Consider the following 20,328-nt stretch of genomic DNA (forward strand, 5'->3'; position numbering starts at 1 on the left):
AATTAGGCTACAACCTAACCTATGCTTGATCTTAAACCAAAAAGTTAGGGTTGAAAATCAACTTACGCATAGGCAATGAGTCATGTGTTTATGGAAATGATAGCATAATTATCTTCAAGAATGAAACAAGTTGACTTAAACCTAAACACCTAAAAACCGCAAAGGGACTCTTTTAGGAAGAGTTAATTCAATTCCAAAGAATAACTAGGATTTAACACGTGACCTAGTCGCTCGTATGGTCAAGGCTGAAACTCCTATACCCTAAAGACTTGCCCACATCCACGGAATGTAGGGATATTGGAACATACTTGAGAAGTAATCTAGGGTTTTTCCCTAAGAATCCCTTGCTAAAAAAAAGATGGAACTTGGAACCCTAGGACTGACAACGTCACCCTAATGTAATCATGAATAGATTGTTTCGTGACTCCATTTGAAGGGTAAATAGTCCCATAGCTTGATGCGACACCTGTGCAACAAGTGGTAGAGTCGCACGATCTTGTGAATTGATCGCAAGGAAATGGCCTAATTCGTCGGAATGAGGTTGGCAGATTCTTACGCAAAAAATCTTGCAAGAAGATGAATAATCGTCCTAATATAGTATCTTTCTGGGGTAAAGATAATTGCTTGAAAGCAAGAGACCAACCAATAAATTGGAATGACATATGAACTGAAGGTATTGACCAAGTCGGGTTAATAGGGTACGACCCTAACCCAGGATATAGGGGATCTTACCAAGTCGGAAGTTCTCGAATCGAGTGCTGGATGCATTCGGAAAGAAGGATTCACTCCTTAGCAGTTGGCCAATAGTAACGAACAATGGAAATGATTGTGCTTGTTACACATTTAAGAGCACTGTTTTGCTTTGTTTGATCAAAGAATTAAAGGATAAATGGATATCTAATACTTCAGGTTGAAGGCCTGAAGGGAGAGGCAGCTTTAGTTATCCCCGACTGCCTACCTCACCCTAACCAAGGGGGTTGTTAACCGCGCCAGGAAAGTGGACCAAACCCGCTGCGAGAGGTCTCTCCGTTGAGCGCTACCTGGAGTAGGAGGAGGCTTGGGTGCCAGGGGGGACTCTGGCCGTAAGTCCCTCCCCTTCCGAGTCCTGCACAAGAGGCTAACGTAACTCGGGATTGGATCTCGAGGCCCGCATACTAGTCTACAGGCGGAATCTTGGATTAGTGATCCCTATGGATTGCTAGATAGCCTTCGGGCAGATTGTGGATTAGTCCTAAGTGGGAACGGCCGGAATACTTCCACTATGTGGTAGACGTGGAAAGTCCTAGATTGCAAACCCTGTAACATTCCATGGGAGTGCCAGGTGGAGCTTTCTAGACATCCTTTCCGATGGACTGCTAAGACGTGTCCTGAAGATACAAGTGGACACATTACAAGGAACACCGCTTGTAAAAAACTGTATAATCCAAACTCGTAACAGAAATGGAAATAATGAATCACATTTTTTGGAGTGTGCGCCAAACCACTCCCAATTGGTCACCAAGCGTAGCCAAGGGGGTTCTAAATAGCCATGATGGGAACATGGACCAAACGTGCCATGAGAGGTCTCTCTGCAGGTTGATTTGAACGTAGGAGGATGCTTGGATGCCAGCGGGGCTCTGGCTAGAAATTCCCTACCTCCAAGTCCTACTCAAATGATCAGCGTGACTCGAGAAATATTCTCTAGGGCCCTTGTTACTAGTGCAAGGTGGAGCCTTGGAAGAAATAAACTGCATCCTCATGGATTACAGATATTATTCCTTTTGAACAAGACTTGTATCTCTCATAAAGTGCTTATATTAAGTTCATTTCCAAGGAACCTATGTGAATTTGTTTTCGTGTCAGTGCCATAAGATTACGTGAACGAACCATGTCCTTTAAGAGGCTAATTAAGGAAGTTGCTTTTACATGTCACACTTAAAAGTGATAGGGCTAATTACATAACTAAAGTACGCCTATTGAGGGAAGCGGATGGGCAGAATCCCCGATGGGTGTTTCCTATGGTAGGGTGGTTCCCAAGAACAAAAGAACTCTACTTTTAGCACAAAACTCAAGGTAGAAAGCATGCACGACATGAATAAGAGACCAATTGGGTGCAATCTCCCCCCCATGCCTTGTGTGAGCACTCCACAAAGCATGTATTTTATGTATTAATGATCTTCAAGCTCAAATAATAGCCCAAATTACAAAATAGCACGCTTTTGGCTTTTGAGTTTGGTTTAGTGCCAAATAGAAATAAAGCTAATGGGCGGGCGCCCAAGAAGTCAAGCATACCCAATACAATTTCCAAATACAATTATCATAATCGTGTGTCCATGCGCTTACAAAAATAATAAATAAATATCCAACGCCTTAATAATAGCCGTGACAAAATATAGGCGCCATGCCTAAGGTATGCGCCCATCAAAATATAAGTAATAACTCGAATACACGCTATCCTCCAATGCTTTCCTCCGCCACTACTGCTATCTCTACACATCAACTGAAGCATTCACAATCGTTAGTAAAATAATACAATTAAACTAACAAAAGTGAATACTTAGCAGTCTTCAGCTACATAAATAAATAAATTGGTTAGAAATCAACCCTAACCTTAATTTATCACGAGTGCGCACTCTAAACTCATAAACGTTTATTAATTTAATATGTATATTGCAGAATTACCCGCTGTGGAATCACCCATGTACACACTAAATTAACGAAACACCCAAAAAGGATAGGCGCCCCTATCCACTTCTCGCACAAAGAATCCACTTTGTGTATGAGCCCCGATAAACAAAAGTTTATAGAATCCACCGTGGCACGGAATCCATCCTGAAATATACCTCCTGGCATCATACCCCTGGGGTGGGATAGCAATTTTCCTCAATTGCTATTAGCTCAATGTGGAGCTAATAGAGTGGGGAAAGCATTTAAGTCTCTAGTGTGCATCCATTGGGCCTCTTCAACAGGATGGTTTTTAAACTTGACCAAATATCTAGAATATCTACGGCCAGTTCTATGGTCATAAAGTCAGTATCTATGATAGCTTCAGACTCAAGGATTTCAGTCTCTTCATCTAACAAAGGTAGGTTTTCATAAACAGGGTGTACAGGTAATTGGCCTCTAAAGGGTCGTAATAAACTAATGTGAAAGATGTTGTGAATTTTCCAATGTGGTGTTAGTTCTAACTTAAATGCATTGTCATTGATTTTATGAATGATCTTAAATGGTACATAGAATCTAGGTGCTAATTTCACAACTGGGTGTTTATCTACACTTTGTAATCTACGTTTTTCTATTCTTAACCAAACATAGTCATCAACTTTGAAATTCATGGCCGATCTTTTCTTATTGGCTTATTTTGTATATGATTGCTGGGCTTTGGCAATCATGTCTTTAACCTCATAAAAAATAGTAGTATGCATGTTAGCAATATCATCAGCACTCTGAAATCTATTTGATAAAGATGCAACAGGTGTAGACAATCTATAACCATAAATTATGTCAAATGGTGCTTTCTTTGTAGTTGTGTGTGGAGCATTGTTATATGCAAACTGAAGTAAATGCAAAAGTGTGTCCCATGTCTGTGGTTTAGAAATAGTATAAGCATGTAAAAGATGTAAGATAGTACTGTTAGTAACTTCTGTTTGTCCATTTGTTTCAGGATGAAATGCAGATGAAAAATCAATCTTTGTTCCTAGATTAGCAAACAAAGTAATCCAAAAATTATTACAAAATCTAGAATCAGATAAAAAATAATAACTTTTGGTAAACCATGGTTAGTAAAAATAGTTTTCAAAAACAACTGAGCTGCTTGAGATGCTGTTAAAGTTTTCTTGCATGGAATGAAATATTCTTGTATACTAAACCTGTCTACAACAGTCCAAATCATATCATGGTTAGCTTTAGTGTTAGGTAAACCAGTAATAAAATCCATAGAAATCTGTTCCCATGGTCTTGATGGAATAGATAAAGGCATAAGTAAACCATACTGTTTACGATGATGTCTCTTAACTCTTTGACAAATTAAACATTCACAAACAAAGTTAGATACATCAGTGTCCATATGTGGCCAATAAAAATCTTCAGTCAATGTACGTAAAGTAGATATAAAACCTCTATGACCTTGATATGGAGGACAATGAATCTCATTCAAAACAAAAGATATAAATGTAATTGTAACACATAATCTCTTTTCATAAAACATGAATCCATCATTGTAAGACAATGAATCAATAGAAATCTAGTTATTTCCAACTAATTTATTCCAATTAGCTTGAAAAGTAATGTCTTGATGATAAGTATCTTTCATAGGGGTTAGAGAATCAAATGATATGACAGAGATATTATGAATAGTCGGTCTTCTACTTAAAGCATCAGCTACTACATTTTCTTTACTTGGTTGATATTGGATAAGGGGATGAAAACTCTGAATGAAAGCTGCCCATTTGATATGTCGGTCAGAGATTTGGGGTTGACTAAGGAGATATCTAATGCTTTGTTGGTCAGTCTTAATCAGAAACTCAGAACCCATTAAGTAATGTTTCCATTGTCTCAAAGCTTGTACAATAGCTAACAATTCTTTATCATATGTAGAATATTTAAGTTCGGATGGTTTCAGTTTACAACTAGAGTAGGCTATGGGATGATTATCTTGCATAAGTACAGCTCCTATTCCACATCCACTAGTATCAGTAACTACTAAAAAGAATGGTCTATTGAAATCAGGTAGTTGTAATACAGGAGCATGGGTTGATGCATGTTTTAATAAATCAAAAGATTTTTGTTGATTATCAAACCAATGATAAGCAATACCTTTCTTTAAAAGTTTAGTCAAAGGCAAAGCAAGTAATAAAAAATTTCGCACAAACTTCCTAGCAAGACCTAGAAAAGAACATAACTCATGCACATTTTTAGGTATGGGCCAGTTTAATATTGCTTCTATCTTCTTAGGGTCAACCTTAATACCTTCTGATGACACAATATGACCTAGATATTCAATTTCTGTTTGAAAGAATTTACTCTTTTTGGGATTAGCATACAATTGATTATCTTTCAACAACTTGAAAACCAAAGACAGATGTTCATAATGCTCTTTCTCATTTTTACTGAATACCAAGATATCATCAAAGAATACTATAACACAATGCTGATATTTCAAAAATATGCAATTCATCATTCTACTAAATGTAACAAGTGCATTAGTCAATCCAAAAGGCATCACTAGAATTCATAATATTCAAATTGTGTTCTAAATGTAGTTTTGAATATATCAAATTTATCTAATCTCACTTGATGATAACCAGATTTAAGATCTATTTTATTGAATATGGCAGAACCTTGTAGTTTATCCATAAGATCATCTACCCTAGGAATCGGATATCTATTCTTAATAGTAATCTTATTCAGGGCACTTTAATAAATGCACATGTGATAAGTATTATTATTCTTCTTTACCAATAAAACAGGTGCGCCAAATGGAGAACTACTAGGTCTAATTAATTCGTTGTTTAATAATTCCTCAACTTGATTTTGAATTTCTTTATGTTCAATCTGGTTATGCCTATATGGTGCTTTACATGGTGGTTGTGTACCAGGAATTAAATCTATTTTGTGATCTTCAGGACGTGAAGGAGGTAGCCCATGTGGTAAATTTTCAGCAAAACAATCTTTAAATTGAGCAAGGAATTATTTATGCCTAGGGTGCATATGTTTTTCTTTAGCGTGAAGTTCATTCACCCAAATTAAATAAGATCTGCTACTTTTACGTAATGCACCTTTAGCTTGAGTATGAGTAAGTAGTGGAAAATTATTAGATGTGTGCATACCATACAATGTAATTTTTTTTCCTTGAAAATAAATTTTAATTGAATGCGTGGAATAATCTATGTCAGGATTATGCTGATGACACCAAGGCAAACCTAGGATAATATCACTTGACTATAAAGGTACAACTATGAAATTTCTACGTTCAGTGTATGCACTAATTTGAATTTCTAAATCAAGCACCTCTTGTGTTCTATTATATCTTGTGCTTACGAATGCTGCTTTAATGCGATAATATGTAGAAACAGTTTTTAATTTCAATTCTTTCACTAACTTTGTAGAAATAAAATCATGTGCACTACCATCATCATGTAAAATAATCTTTTCTTTTCCATGCACTAATCATTTCATTGTCAACAAAGAATGTGGAGTTTGTAAAATATTACACGGCGCAGCGAACAGAATCTGAGAAAGAGATAGAGAGTACACAACAGATAAGAGGAGAATCAGTAAATTTTTTTAACTCCAAACAACTGATACAAAGATGGCTTTGTCCACCCGTGCGCTTCCACTGTGTGAAGCTTAGATGGCGATCTAGACAGAAGATAGGTGAAGAGCTTAAGGCTAGTTGGAACAACAACTCTGACTGGGTGAAAGATGAGTGTTTGATGGCTGCGAAGGGGTTTAGCTTTTATAGCCCGCGAAGGTCGTTAGGTCGGCCTGCTGACCGACCTACCATATGAGCCTCCACTAGTCGGCCAGGGAATATTCCAGGGAATATTTCAGGGGCCCCTTTTAACTCCCTTACCACGCAACTCAATGCAATGTGCCTCGAGCTGCTACAGCTTAACCACTCCGTCTAACCCAAAGATTAGACCCACAACAGTCACCTTTTTTGCCATCCGGTCACATAAACCTCATCTGATATACAAGTCAGGACTCAACCAATGTCCGGGCTCACATTTGGCTTCTCCTCATAATGGGGGCCTTACAACTTTGAGCACCATGGATCATTGGTAGCACCTAATGAGGGTGGGGCATTGATCATATCTAACAGAGTTGGCATACCTAGTAAAATATGTGAAGGAGTAGCAATGTCATCTTCATCTTCCGTAAAGTCAGGCATTTTCTCATGTTTTTCATCTTCCATTGCTCCAAGATAATTGATATGGACAAGTGGTTTCTTCAATTGGCAATTGTCTGCTAGATGCCCAGGTTGATGGCATTTGTAACACACTATAGGTTTGGCTTTAGATACATTGTTTGCAATGGCAGGAAGCCTAGGAATATTAGGATTTGGCTGTGAGGATGGCTTAGGGTTTTGATTGGTATTTGATGGCAAAGCAGGTGGTTTTGTTCAAGACTTACGGAAAGATGATGAAGGAAAACGACTTTGATTGAATCTTCTAAAATTTGAATTGAATTTCTTGGAACCATAGTTACCATTAGCTTGAAATTGTTGTGGACACTTGTCTCTTCCTCGAATCTTGTCTTCAGTGTCATGAGCCAAAGAAATTGCATCTTCAAGGGTTGTTGGCTTGAACATATTCACTTCAGCGTAGTAATGCCCAAGTAATCCAGACATAAACATGCTCTTGTGAGTCGCTTCAGGTACGTCTTCAAGCATTCTGAGTTGCAGTAGGGCATTCCAAAAACGTTCGGTGTACTGGGAAATAGGCTCACGATATCTTTCCTGAAGAAGATCCCATTGCTTTATGGCTTTTTCATGGAATTGAGGAGGAAGGAAATTCTGCATAAACTTCTTTTTGAAACTCTCCTAGGTAGTTGGACAATCTATGCTCTTACGAACCACAGTCCACCAAAGAGATGCTTGATCGACTAAATGATTAATGACACGTTTAATTTTATCTTTTTCAGCGTATGTCTCTTCATGAAAGTAATCATCAAACTGACTAATGAATACAAGGACAATCTTTCCATCTCAAGTTTCATTGAAAGTACGGAATTTGAAATTTCTTTTACTTATATTTGTTTCTTTGTGGATGGATTGAGCTTTGAGTGTTGCATCAATGATACATCGGATAAGATCTTCAGGTTGTGGTCCATCTTTGTCGGTGGTAGATCGTTGCAAATTGGCCAATTCAACTTGCAAAGCTTGTCGGGCTCTTCGTTCTTCATCCAACTGCATCCTGTAAAAATCCAAAAGACCTCACACCCTCAAAATCCAATTAGCAGGATGAGCGTAGCTCAAAGTTGAGTATACAAGGCTTATAGATTTTTGTTTGGCTTTTTCGGTCTTCGTCTTTTGCGGTTGCGAAATTTGTAGTCTTCGTAAGATCTGTGTATGACCTTCTGTGTGTGTTGAAACTAGTTCAGCAAGTTTGCATATGCAAACAGAGTCTTCCAGGGAACAACTTTGCAGTTCTGTGCTTCTGCGTAGGAACAGTCCTTATGGGAGTTTTTGGAATAAGTCAGTTTTGATCTCTGCTGACTTGCAGGACTTGTAGAGTAGGTAAATTTGAACTTGCAAGATTTAAGTGATTAATCTTGTTTAAATCTTAAGTAACTTAAGCTTATAAGTTTCAGTGAAACTGACGACGAATTTTAGGGGGGGCGATTTTTCCGCTGCCGAATCTGTTTTGAAGGTGGCGCGGCCACATACGTCGAAATTTATGGGCTTAAGCTCTTAAATAAGCTTTTTAAGCTTACTTAAGCTTTTGAATTAAGCTTAAACTTTTGAAGTTATGGAAGCTTATTTGTTATTGTCTGTGGAAAAATGACTTCGAAAGGGAGATGTTGATGTGGTCCTCTGCTTCCTCAGGCTGGTCCTTCGCGATCAGAGGCTGTAGATAGAGGTTCTTGACCACCAAGAATCCACCCGTATCGACCATTCGCAATGAAACTGACTGTAGAGTTCGATTGTTCTAGGAGCTCTGCCTTCACACAAGATGGGTAGCGATTGGAAGCTCTCGATCTCAGCTTCGCTCTGATACCACTGGTGCACAGATCGGATTCCATAAGCGTACGTAGTGCGAGCTAGAAGGTCCCCAAGAATAAAAGAACTCTACTTTTCGCACAAAACTCAAGGTAGAAAGCATGCATGACATGAACAAGAGACCAATTGGGTGCAATATCCCCCCCATGACTTGTGTGAGCGCTCCACAAAGCATATATTTTATGTATTAATCATCTTCAAGCTCAAATAATAGCCCAAATTACAAAATAGCATGCTTTTGGCTTTTGAGTTTGCTTTAGTACCAAATAGAAATAAAGCTAATGGGCGGGCGCCCAAGAAGTCATGCATACCCAATACAATGTCCAAATACAATTATCATAATCGTGCGCCTATGTGCATACAAAAAAAAAAATCCAATGCCTTAATAAATAGGCACGACAAAATATAGGCTCCATGCCTAAGGTATGCGCCCATCAAAATATAAATAATAACTCCAATACACGCTATCCTCCAATGCTTTCCTCCGCCACTGCTGCTATCTCTACATATCAACTGAAGCATTCAGAATTGTTAGTAAAATAATATAATTAAACCGACAAAAGTGAATATCTAGCAGTCTTCAGCTACATAAATAAATCAATTGGTTAGAAATCAATCCTAACCTTAATGTATCATGAGTGCGCACTCTAAACTCATAAATGTTTATTAATTTAATATGTATTTTGTGGAATCACCCATGTACACACTAAATTAACGAAACGCCCAAAAAGGATAGGCATTCCCATCGTCTTCTCACACAAAGAATCCACTTTGTGTATGAGCCCCGGTAAACAAAAGTTTATGGAATCCATGGTAAAACCTCACGGAATCCACCGTGGCACGCAATCCACCGTGAAATATGCCTCCTGGCATCAGTGGAAAGGCGTTGGACTTGGAGCGTGGGATACTACTACATAGATGCCAATTGACTCGCCTATCTTCAAAACAATCGAAAGAGGTTAAAGTGGTTGGAATACTTGAAGATGATCAAATTATTCATCTTCCATGAGGCACAACCCCAAGCGCAGATCCAGAATCTTGTTTCCGCACTAAGCCCAATAGAGGCACAAGAGAAGAAGTTTCTTCTCAAACAAATTAAACCACCAGAATTTAACGGAAAAGAGAAGACAGTTAAAGTTGATGCCAAAACATGGATTGAGTCTATGGAGGACTATTTCAGTGCAACTGGAACAACACTTGTGAACCAAGCCATGATTGCTAAGCTCAAGCTCACTAACAACGCTAGGCTGTGGTGGAAACAATGGTGTGAAGGCCAAGAAGTCACACCGAAAGCACGATAACTTGGGAAAAACTAAAGGAAGCAATGCAGGGAAGGTACGTGTCCCTTGCATATAGAACTCTTAGGATGAATGAGTTCTTCAAGTTGAAACAGTTGGGCCTATCTCTAGAGGTGTACTTCGAAATTTGTTTCCTTGCTAAAATATGCCATGACAATGAGTATCTACCAAAAAGTCTCAAAGTTTTATGATGGGTTGAATACACCAATAAACACTCGATTGGAATCAATGCCTTCTTCGAGCTTGCAAGATGCATTGATAAAAGCAGGACCTATTGCCCATGAAGTCCAGCCAAAGTCCAAACCTTGGGCCTACAGAGACCAAAATTCGGGGATTTCAAGAGCTCAAATTAAAAGGACACAAGGACAAGGTCAAGGCCAACGAAAGAAGCCAAGAGCAAATGCAATCAATGACTTTGTCCCCACTCAAAGAAGTGATCAAAGCTTGTGTTGTTTCCACTACAATGAACCTGGGCACTTCAAAAGGGAATGTCCCAAATTTGGCGATGATCGCCATCAAGGGAAATTCAGGGGCCAAGCCACGGATACCCATGGCCGCGATCGTCTAGCATTGGGAAGGGCAAAAAATTCCAATATTACCATTAAAGGATTAGATGAAGAGAAGATCCATGCATGGAAGCCGAGATTGAGAGGGCAACCGTTCATGCCACTCTCCATAAGAATGGGCCAAACCACCGATTCTCGGTGATTCAAACATCATCAGACTACCAAGGTAAGGAATTTGAAACCTTGATTGATTGTGGTAGCACTCATTCTTTCATTTCACCAACGTCTGCAAGAAGGTTAGGGATAACCACTCTACTTGTCGAACTAGCAAATGGGCGAGACATCACTTGCACTAGACAAACTACTAAGATGGAATTCCTACTCGGAAACGAGTCTACAAGTGTTAGGTTTAGGGTAATGGATCTAGGTGTCCATGAATGTCTACTTGGGATGGATTGGCTAATCCCCAATGATGCTCACATTCATTATGGAAAGGATCAAGTCTTCTTTCAAAATCCTAAGGGTGAGCTAGTTAAAACACAATGTGAAGCAGGTAAACCAAAGATCCAGCTAGCTAAGGCAACACGAATAGTTCAAGGAATAAGGAGGGGATTACCCGTCTACCTAATCAAGCTAAACAAACCAGATCAGGTAGAGGACACCAACGAAGAACCATCATGGCTAAAGGAATATGTGGATGTGTTCCCATAAGAATTAACTGAATTACCACCACCTAGGGAAGTGGATTATGAGATTAAGCTAACCCTAAGAGCTGATCTAGTTGCAAAAAGGCCCTATAAGATGTCCATTCTTGAAGCCATTGAGTTAAAGGAACAACTCAAACAACTTGGTGTGCAGATCGGATGTTGTATGCTCGCGTAGTGAATGCCGGAAGGTCCCCAAGAACAATGAACTCTACGTTTTGCACAAGTTACAAGGTAAAAAGCATGAACGACAAGAGCAAGAGACCAATTGGGTGCAATCTCCCCCCATGCCTTGTGTGAGTGCTTCACAAAGCATGTATTTTATGTATATTTCATCTTCATGCTCAATAATAGCCCAATTTACAAAAATATATCAAGCTTTTAGCTTTTGAGTTTGCTTTTACAAAAATAGGAATAAAGTTAATGGACGGTGCCCAAAGAGTCTGGCACGCCCAATATAATGTCCAAATAGAAATAACATAACCGTGCGCCCATGCGCATACAAAATAATAATAAATAATCAATGCCTCAATAAATAGGCATGACAAAATATAGGCGTGGCACCTATCAGAATATAATCCATAGATCGAATACTCGCTATCCACCAATGCTTTCCTCCGCCACTGCTACTATCTCTACACATCAACTGAAGCATTCACAATCATTAGTAAAATAATACAATTAAACCAACAAAAGTAAATACCTAGCAGTCTTCAACTACATAAATAAATCAACTGGTTAGAAATAAATCCTAACCTTAATTTATTACGAGTGCGCACTCTAAACTCATAAACGTTTATTAATTTAATATGCATTTTGCGGAATCACCCGCTATGGAATCACCCATGTACACACTAAATTAATGAAACACCCGAAAAGGACAGGCGTCCCCATCAACTTCTCGCACAAAGAATCCATTTTGTGTATGAGCCCCGGTCATCAAAGTTTACGGAATCCACCGTAAAACCTCATGGAATCCACCGTGGCACGGAATCCACCATGAAATATGCCTCCTGGCATCATACCCCCGGGGTGGGATAGCAATTGACCTCAATTGCTATTAGCTCAATGTGGAGCTAACAGAGTGGGGAAAGCATTTAAGTCTCTAGCGTGCATCCATTGTGCTTCCTCTACAGGATGGTTCTTAAATTTAACTAAATATCTAGAATACCTTCGGTCAGTTCTAGTGGTCATAAAATCAGTGTCTATAATAGCTTCTGGTTCAAGTATTTCAGTCTCTTCCTCTAATAAAGGTGGGTTTTCATAAACAGGGTGTACAGGTAATTGGCCTCTAAATGGTCTCAATAAACTAACGTGAAATGTGTTGTGAATTTTCCAATGAGGTGGAAATTCTAACTTGAATGCATTGTCATTAATTTTATGAATGATCCTAAATGGTCCATAGAATCTGGGGGCTAATTTGACAACGGGATGTCTATCTACACTTTGCAGTCTACGTTTTTCTATTCTCAACCAAACATAATCATCAACTTTGAAATTCATTGCCTGTCTTTTCTTGTTGGCTTGGTTGGTATATGATTGCTGGGCTTTAGCAATCATATATTTAACCTCATCAAAAATAGTATTATGCATACTAGCAATATCATCAGCACTATGAATTCTATTTGACAAAGATGCAACAGGTGTAGATAATCTATATCCATAAATCACTTCAAATGGTGCTTTCTTTGTAGATGTGTGTGGTGTATTGTTATATGCAAACTGTAATAAATGCAAATGTGTGTCCCATGTCTGTGGTTTAGAAATAGTATATGCACGTAAAAATATCTAGAATTGTGTTGTTAGTGGCTTCTGTTTGTCCATTACTTTCTGGATGAAATGCAGATGAGAAATCAATCTTTGTGCCTAGGTTAGCAAACAGAGTAATCCAAAATTTGTTACAAAATCTAGAATCACGATCTGAAATAATAATTTTTGGCAATCCATGGTTAGTAAAAACAGTTTTCAAAAACAATTGTGCTGCCTGTGATGCTGTTAAAGTTTTCTTACATGGAATGAAATATGCTTGTTTACTAAATCTATCTACAACTGTCCAAATCATATCACGGTTAGATTTAGTATTAAGTAAACCAGTAATGAAATCCATAGAAATTTGTTCCCAAGGTTTAGATGGAATAGATAAAGGCATAAGTAATCCATAGTATTTTCCATGATGTCTCTTAACTCTTTGACAAATCAAACATTCAGAAACAAAGTTAGATACATCAGCATCCATATGCGGCCAATAAAAATCTTCAGTTAATGTACGTAAAGTAGATATGATACCTCTATGACCTTGGTATGGGGGACAATGAATTTCATTCAAAAGAAAAGATCGGAATGGAATTGTAACACACAATCTCTTTTCATAAAACATAAATCCATCATGATATGAAAATGAATCAATAGGAATAAAATTATTTTGAACTAATTTATTCCAATCAGTATGAAAAGTGATATCCTGATGATATGTATCTTTCATAGCAATCAAAGAATCAAAAGATATAACAGAAATATTATGAATGACAGGTCTTCTACTCAATGCATCAGCCACTACATTTTCTTTTCCGGGTTGGTATTGGATGATAGGATGAAAACTTTGAATAAATGAGGTCCATTTGATATGACGGTCAGAGATTTGGGGTTGGCTAAGTAAATGTCTAATACTTTGCTGATCGGTCTTAATCATAAATTCTGAACCCATTAAGTAGTGTTTCCACTGTCTTAATGCTTGTACAACTGCTAATAGTTCTTTGTCATATGTGGAATATTTCAGCTCAGAGGATTTCAACTTACAACTAGAATATGCTATAGGATGATTGTCTTGCAAAAGTACAGCTCCTATTCCTGATCCACTAGCATCGGTCATCACTAGAAAGAATGGTCTATTAAAGTCAGGAAACTGTAGAACAAGGGCATGGGTTAATGCATGTTTCAGTAAGTCAAAGGATTTCTGTTGATTTTCGGTCCAATGATATTCAATTCCTTTCTTCAGAAGTTTGGTTAATGGTAAAGCAAGTAATGAAAAATTACGTACAAACTTCCTATAGAAACTAACAAGACCAAGGAATGAGCGTAACTCATGGACGTTTTTAGGTACAGGCCAATTCAATATTGCATCAATTTTCTTAGGATCAACTTTAATTCCATCAGATGATACAATATGACCTAAATACTCAATTTTTGTTTTAAAGAATTCACTCTTTTCAGGATTTGCATACAGTTGATTTTCTTTCAATAACTGAAAAACAAATGACAAATGCTCATAATGTTCTTTCTCATTTTGACTAAACACCAAAATATCATCAAAGAAGACAATTACACAATACTGATATTTTAGAAATATACGGTTCATCATTCTGCTAAACGTAGCAGGTGCATTAGTCAATCCAAATGGCATGACTAAAAATTCGTAATGACCAAACTGTGTTCTAAATGCAGTCTTGAATATGTCTGACTTATCTAGTCTCACCTGATGATAACTAGACTTAAGGTCTATTTTACTAAATATAGCAGATCCTTGCAGTTTGTCCATAAGGTCATCAACTCTAGGAATAGGATACCTATTCTTTACAGTGATCTTATTTAAAGCGCAATAGTCAATGCACATACGATAGGTATTATTCTTTTTCTTGACTAACAGAACAGGTGCACCAAATGGAGAACTGCTAGGTCTAATCAATCCTCTATTTAGTAATTCCTCAACTTGGCTCTGGATTTCTTTTTGCTCTATCTGGTTATGCCTATATGGTGCTTTGCAAGGTGGTTGTGTGCCAGGGATCAAATCTATCTTATGGTCTTCTGGACGTGAAGGAGGTAAACCAGGTGGTAGGTCTTCTGCAAAACAGTCCTTAAAATATGCAAGAAATTCTTTATGCCTAGGGTGCATATGACTTTCTTTGACTTGCAATTCATTCACCCAAATGAGATAAGATTTACTACTCTTGCGTAATGCACGTTTAGCTTGAGTATGCGAAAGTAGTGGAAAAACATTAGATGCATGCATACCATATAATGTAATAGATTTTCCTTGAAAATTAATATTCATTGAGTGTGTGGAATAGTCTATATCTGGATTATGTTGGTGTCGCCAAGGCATGCCTTAAATAATGTCACTCGACTGTAATGGAACAACTAAGAAATTTATTCTTTCAGTGTATGAACCAATTTGAATCTCTAAGTCTTGCACTTCCTGTGTACCATTATACCTAGTGCCTAAAATGCAGCTTTTATGCAATAATGCGTAGATACAATCTGTAACTTCAATTCTTTTACCAATTTTGCTAAAATAAAATCATGAGTACTATCGTCATCATGCAAAATAGTGTTTTCCTTTCCATGCACCAAACATTTCATAGTCAATAAAGAATGTGGAGTAGGCATACCTGGTAAAGTATCGGAAGTAGTAGTAGTGTCGTCCTCAACTTCAGTGAAATCAGGCATATCTTCATATTCGTCTTCGTCCATTGCTCCAAGGTAGTTGATATGAGCTAATGGCTTCTTTGAATGACAATTTAATGCTAGATGTCCAGGCTTGTGGCATTTATAGCATACTATTGGCTTGGCTTTGGTTACATTATTTGCAATGGCAGGAAGTCTAGGTACATTAGGATTTGGCTGTGGAATAGGCTTAGGGTTTTGATTGACATTGGATGGTAATGTAGGTGGTTTTGCCCAATTTTTACGGAAAGATGATGAAGAGAAACGACCTGGATTAAATCTTCTAAAATTAGAATTGAATTGTTTTGATCCATAGTTACCATTGGCTTGGAATTGCTGTGGTGGTCTGTCTCTACCTCGTAGCTTATCTTCAGTGTCGTGAGCTAGTGAAATGGCGTCTTCAAGGGTAGCAGGCTTGAACATGTTAACTTCAGCGTAGTAATGCCCAAGGAGTCCAGACATATACTTGCGCTTATGTGTCGCTTCTGGTACGTCTTCAAGCATGCGTAGCTAGAGTAATGCATTCCAAAAACGCTCTGTATACTGAGGTATAGGCTCACGATCCCGTTGTTGGAGAAGATCCCATTGCTTAATAGCTTTCTCATGAAATTGCGGTGGAAGGAAATTCTGCATGAACTTCTTCTTGCAATCTTCCCAAGTATCAGGACATTCTATGCTCTTGCGTACTACAATCCACCAAAGAGATGCTCTGTCTACTAAATGATTAGTACTACACTTGATTTTATCTTTTTCTACATAGGTTTCCTCATGGAAATAGTCGTCAAACTGACTAATGAATGCTAGAACAGTTTTTCCTTCTCGTATGCCATTGAAAGTACGGAATTTGAAACTTCTTTTACTTATCTTTGATTCCTTGCGAATGGTTTGAGCTTCGAGAGTTGCATCGATGGTACGTCGAATAAGATCTTCAGCTTGAGGTTCTTTTTTATCGGTAGACGCTCCTTGTAAATTTTCCAGTTGAGCTTGCAATGCTTGCCTAGCCCTTCGATCTTCTTCCAATTGCATCATGATTAAGTCTAGTTTTTGCTCCATCGTAGGTTCAGGTAAGTCGCCTTCAGCCATAAGATCATCCATATGTGGTTCCGTCATCCTGTAAAACTCAAAAGACCTTTCTCACTCAAAATCTAGTTAGCGGGATGAGCGTAGCTCAAGTTCGGGAATACAAGGCTTATGTGTTTTTGGGTATAGCTTTCTCAATCTTTAGAAAATCTGTGATTTATCCTTCTTCCTATGCTGAAAATGCTTCAGCAAACCTGCGTATGGTACCTTCCAATGAACAACTTTGCAGTTCGGAGTTTCTGCGCAGGAACAGCCCTTCTAGGAGTTTTGAGCACAGTCAGTTCTAACTCCAGTTGACTAGTCTGACTTGCAGAGTTGCAGACTTATGTGACTTGCAGAGTTGCAGAGTTGCAGACTTGCAGAACTTATTCGATTTGTGAAACTTGCAGAACTTGATCAGAAAATACTTGCTGAACTTGATTTTTTTTGTGTGACCTGGAGTTTGGTGACTTGTAGAAGTGAGCCTTAGTTGACTTAGCTTAATTGATTAAGCTTAGAGCTCTTTGACAGTAAATGGCGCAAAATGTGAGGGGGGCCGTTTTTTATGGCGCGCGTGATTTTCGGAGGTCCTCTGAGGCTTCACGATTAAATTGTGAAGCTTAAAGCTTCTTCTAAAGTCTCTAAGCTTTAAATCTTAAGGCTTGAAAAGTGAGAAATTGGTGACTTATCTTTGGTTGTCCACGACTTGTTGAAGGAGATGAAGGAGTGGTACTCCGCCTCTATAGCCCGGTCCTTCGCGATCTAATGACAGAAATAGGGGTTCTTGATCGCCAGAAGTCTACCTATATCGACGGTTCGCGACGAGATTGACCGTAGAGCCCGATCGTTCCAGGAGCTCCACCTTCGCACGAGATGGGTAGCAATTGGAAGCTCTTGATCTCAGCTTGGCTCTGATACCACTGGTGCGCAGATTGGACGCTGTATGCTCGCATAGTGAATGCCGGAAGGTCCCCAAGAACAATGAACTCTACTTTTTGCACAAGTTACAAGGTAAAAAGCATGAACAACAAGAGCAAGAGACCAATTGGGTGCAATCTCCCCCCATGCCTTGTGTGAGCGCTTCACAAAGCATGTATTTTATGTATATTTCATCTTCACGCTCAATAATAGCCCAATTTACAAAAATATATCAAGCTTTTAGCTTTTGAGTTTGCTTTTACAAAAATAGGAATAAAGCTAATGGACGGTGCCCAAAGAGTCTGGCACGCCCAATACAATGTCCAAATAGAAATAACATAACGGTGCGCCCATGTGCATACAAAATAATAATAAATAATCAATGCCTCAATAAATAGGCATGATAAAATATAGGCATGGCGCCTATCAGAATATAATCCATAGATCGAATACTTGCTATCCACCAATGCTTTCCTCCGCCACTGCTGCTAGCTCTACACATCAACTGAAGCATTCACAATCGTTAGTAAAATAATACAATTAAACCGACAAAAGTGAATACCTAGCAGGCTTCAGCTACATAAATAAATCAACTGGTTAGAAATAAATCCTAACCTTAATTTATTACGAGTGCGCACTCTAAACTCATAAACGTTTATTAATTTAATATGCATTTTGCGGAATCACCCGCTATGGAATCACCCATGTACACACTAAATTAATGAAACACCCGACAAGGACAGGCATCCCCATCAACTTCTCGCACAAAGAATCCACTTTGTGTATGAGCCCCGATCATCAAAGTTTACGGAATCCACCATAAAACCTCACGGAATCCACTATGGTATGGAATCCACCGTGAAATATGCCTCCTAGCATCATTGATGGGGACGCCTGTCCTTTCTGATACGCAGATCGGACGTTGTATGCTTGCGTAGTGAATGCCGGAAGGTCCCCAAGAACGATGAACTCTACTTTTTGCACAAGTTACAAGGTAAAAATCATGAACGACAAGAGCAAGAGATCAATTGGGTGCAATCTCCCCCCATGCCTTGTGTGAGGGCTTCATAAAGCATGTATTTTATGTATATTTCATCTTCATGCTCAATAATAGCCCAATTTACAAAAATATATCAAGCTTTTAGCTTTTGAGTTTGCTTTTACAAAAATAGGAATAAAGCTAATGGATGGTATCCAAAGAGTGTGGCACGCCCAATACAATGTCCAAATAGAAATAACATAACCATGTGCCCATGCGCATACAAAATAATAATAATTAATCAATGCCTCAATAAATAGGCATGACAAAATATAGGCGTGGTGCCTATCAGAATATAATCCATAGATCGAATACTTGCTATGCACCAATGCTTTCCTCCGCCACTACTGCTATCTCTACACATCAATTGAAGCATTCACAATCGTTAGTAAAATAATACAATTAAACCGACAAAAGTGAATACCTAGTAGTCTTCAGCTACATAAATAAATCAACTCGTTAGAAATAAATCCTAACCTTAATTTATTACGAGTGCGCACTCTAAACTCATAAATGTTTATTAATTTAATATGCATTTCGCGGAATCACCCGCTATGGAATCACCCATGTACACACTAAATTAATGAAACGCCCGAAAAGGACAGGCATCCCCATCAACTTCTCGCACAAAGAATCCACTTTGTGTATGAGCCCCGGTCATCAAAGTTTACGGAATCCACCGTAAAACCTCACAGAATCCACCGTGAAATATGCCTCCTGGCATCAAAACTACTGGACCAAGGGTACATACGCCCCAACACTTCTCCTTGGGAAGCTCCAGTCTTGTTCCAAAAGAAAAAGGATGGTACACTTCCACTTTGCATCGATTATAGAGGCGTGAACCAAGTAACTATCAAGAATAAATACCCCATTCCAAGGATAGATGAGTTACTTGATCGATTGTAGGGAGCAAAAATCTTCTCCAAGCTTGATTTAAGGGCTCAGGGTATTATCAGATCCGCATCACGGATGAGGATATTCCAAAGACGGCATTCAATACCAAATTTGGTCATTTTGAATTTCACAATAATGTCTTTTGGATTGACTAATGCCCCTGTCACCTTCAATAGGTAAATGTAGGACATTTTTACACCATATCTCAATGATTTGGTACTCGTCTTCTTTGATGACACCTTGATTTATTCCAAGGAAGAGGCGGATCATGAATTCCAAGTTTGTATCGTCCTTCAGACCATGACGACTCATAAGCTCCATGCTAAGAAGAAAAAGTGTGCATTCCTTAAAAGGAAAATTGAATATCTTGGATTTATTGTGTCAAGTGAAGGGATCTCTGTAGACCCTACCAAGGTTAAGGATGTCCAAGAGTGGTCCCCACCGGCTACTATTAAAGAAGTGTGTAGCTTTTTTGGATTAATAGTTTGGTATAGGATCTTCATTAAGGACTATGCTTTAATCTCAACACCCTCACAAATTTGCTGAAAAAGCAAGTTGCCATAGTGTGGATGCCCTCTAAACAAGCAAGTTTTAATCAAATCAAGCATAGCTTGGTGACAGCACCAAGTCTGAAGCTCCCTGACTTAAGCAAGGAATTTGAAGTTGTCACGAATGCTAGCACACTTGCACTAGGCTATGTACTAATGCAAGAAGCTCATCCCATAGCCTAGTCCTTGCGGAAGCTAAAAACCCATGAGAGGAATTATGC

This window comes from Lygodium microphyllum, chromosome 28, assembly GCF_053477565.2.
Source record: "Lygodium microphyllum isolate KBCC chromosome 28, Lygodium_microphyllum_v1.1.10, whole genome shotgun sequence".
Taxonomy (NCBI): Eukaryota; Viridiplantae; Streptophyta; class Polypodiopsida; order Schizaeales; family Lygodiaceae; genus Lygodium; species Lygodium microphyllum.